The sequence below is a fragment of the Sinocyclocheilus grahami genome, unplaced genomic scaffold (genome assembly GCF_001515645.1).
Source record: "Sinocyclocheilus grahami isolate Dianchi unplaced genomic scaffold, SAMN03320097.WGS_v1.1 scaffold632.1, whole genome shotgun sequence".
Lineage (NCBI taxonomy): Eukaryota > Metazoa > Chordata > Actinopteri > Cypriniformes > Cyprinidae > Sinocyclocheilus > Sinocyclocheilus grahami.
The window spans coordinates 707428-710619 of record NW_015505811.1 but is presented as its reverse complement, the minus strand read 5'-3'; positions in this window follow the sequence as shown (position 1 = coordinate 710619).

Below are 3192 nucleotides of genomic sequence, written 5' to 3'. Positions count from 1 at the left end.
AGGAGTGTACCAGTTATGGCACTCAGCCAGGACTCTAGTCGATCCCAGTGGGCATCAGGGCTGGATGATCGAGACATTAAAAGAGAGAGGGGGAAGGAGGGGGAGAGAGAGAGAGAAGGAGAGAGAGAGAGAGAGAGAGAGAGAGAGAGAGAGAGAGAGAGAGGAATCGATAGAGAGAACAGTGAAAGAGCAAGGGAGGGGAGATGGGACAAGAAGAAAAAAAAGGAACAAGAAAGAAAGATTTTTTTTTTTTAAATTAACTAAAGATGAAATGGTAAATGAATAACATATACGGAAAAAATGATAAGAACTATGATAACTGCAATGGTAACAATGGAGGTGTAGAAATTAAAACACATGGTAACTTAATGTAAATTAAATGTTAATAAGGATAGAGAAAATAAAAGGCTTAAATGATAGCATTCAAAGAGTTACATATTTACACATTGAAAGGGAGAAAGGAAAAAAAAAACATTTTGATAATAGAAGTAATCGACATAAACTGACAGGATATAAACAACATAAGTTATATAAAAGGACACAAAATGTTCCTCATAAGTTTCTCATGTTTTATGACAGAGACGACAAACCGGAATCAGTTCTCACTCAGAAATTGAACAAAAGTAGACCAAGTTTGTTTGGAAGGATCAATGTTGTGTGCGAATGCCGTTAATTGCTCCAAGTTTAAATGTACTAATAATAATGTAACCCACTGGTTTATTGAAAAATCTGTTCTGTCTTTCCAGTTAAGTAAGATGTGTTTCTTTGCTACTGTCAGTGAAATCAATAAAAATGGTTTCAACTGATTAGAAATCTGCAGTGTAGAAGTGTCTCCTAGTAAAGCTATTTTGGGACAAACTGGGATGCTGAATATCTGAGAGTCTGCTCATGACCTTCGACCAAAATGATTGAACCAGTGGACACCGACAGAATGCATGGAAATAGTTGTCAATGGAGGCTGGACAGTGTGGACAGTTATTATTTTTAATATATCCCATGCGTTGCAGTTTGTATTTTGTGATATGAGTTCTATGAATGACTTTATATTGAATCATTTGAATTTTGGTATTGCAGGACATAGAATAAATGTTATTGCAAACTTCTTGCCAGTTGATAATTTGATGTGTACACATATCCTTAGTCCATTGTTGAATTGGAGCAACTATGTCGGTTTCTGAAGATATTAAGAATGTATATATTTGTGATAATATTTTATTAGGTTTTAAAGATTCAGTTGTTTGGTATATGTGAGAATTACAATTTCTCAGAGTACAGGAACCAATAGATTTTTGTATGACTTCTTTTAACTGCATGTATTGAAAGTAAGTTTGATTTGATCAATTGTATTTTGATTGAATATGCTCAAAGGTCATGAAAAGGCCCCCATTATATAAATGGCCCAGGGTAGTTACACCTCTCTGACTCCATGTGGAGAAATAAAAAGGTTTATTGTTAATTAAAAACATTGGATTATGCCATATGGGTGTACTGGCTGAAGGTTTCACTCTACAGTGTAATAGGTCATGTAACTTCCACCAAGCATTCATGGTGGTATTAATAGTATTATTTTTGTAACCAGGGAGAGTTTTTATTGATTTGTCTATTAATGGTAAGAACTTTATATCTAATGACTGAACCAGATCGTTTTCAATATTTAACCAAGGGAGGTTAGGATTATGTATCCAATGGTACATGTAACTGTTGAGAGATGAAGTAAAGGTAAAACTTAGGTGCCCCAAGTCCTCCCGACTTTTTTGATCTTTGTAGATTTGATAGTTTTATTCAGCCTTTTCTTTTTTTCCAGTAATATTTAGTCATTATACTGTCTAAAGAGGAGAACCAGCCGGGAGGTGGAGTGACAGGGATCATGGAAAAAAGATAATTTATTTTTGGAAGTATGTTCATTTTTACAGATGATATACGGCCGATTAGAGATAGAGGCAAATTGTTCCATCTTTCCAAGTTGTTTTGTATATCTTGTAATAATGGGGCATGATTAAGCTTAAATAGATATTTTAGATTGGATGAAATATGGATCCCAAGGTATTTTATTATTTTGGTTGTACGCTTGAATGGATAACTCTCTAGTTCAGCATCCCACTTCAATTTGGTAATAGGCAGAATCTCGGCTTTGGAGCAGTTAACTGAATATCCTGATGCTTTACTAAAGTCACTTATCAGACTATGGGCAGACAGAAGCGATTAAGATGGGTTTATAATATATAAAAGAATGGCATCCGCATACAGACTTATTTTATGATGGTAATGTTTTGATTGGATACCAGATATATTGTGTGATTGTCGTATTGCTGCTGCCAAGGGTTCAATAAAGATTGTAAAAAGTAGTGGTCATAATGGGCAGCCTTGTCAGGTTCCTATTTTTAAATTAAATTGTTTTGATAAAATGCCATTAGTTATAACAGATGCTGTTGGAGTATTATAGAGTGTTTTAATCCAGTTAATGATATATGATTTAAAGCCAAACTGACTGAGAGTGGTGAAAAGAAAGGGCCATTCTACCTTATCAAAGGCCTTTTCTGCATCTAAAGATACAATTATAAACGGTGGTTTGTTTGTATTGCAGAAATTATTATAGAAATCAACTATATTTATTAATCTTCTAGTATTTTCTGAGGAGTGTCTCCCTTTTATAAAGCCCATTTGATCTGGATGTATGAGGGTTGACATCACCGATTCTAGTCTACCTGCCAGTGTTTTACTGATGATTTTTAAATCTACATGAATTAGTGATATTGGACAGTAGTTGGGACACTGGGTGGGATCTTTGTTTGGCTTTGGAATGAGAGAAATGTAAGCAGTATTCATATGTTGAGGTATCTTTCCAGTTTCATAAATTTCACAAATAGAGTTGAAGAATATAGGTGAAAGCAATGACCAAAACTGTCTATAAAACTCTGCTGGGAAACCATCTGGAACGGGTGATTTATTATTTGGCATACGATTACGTACTTTGGTAAGTTCCTGAATGGATAATAATTTTTCTAATTGCTCTGATTGCATTGGTGATACCTGAGGCAGGGAGACACCACTCAGAAAAGATTCTGTTTCATCCAGTGATTCATTTTGGTCCGTAGAATAGAGTTTTGAATAATATAACCTAAATGATTTATTTATTTCAGATGGGTTTTGTGTTATATTGCCTGAATGATCCATTATCTATGTAATAATTGA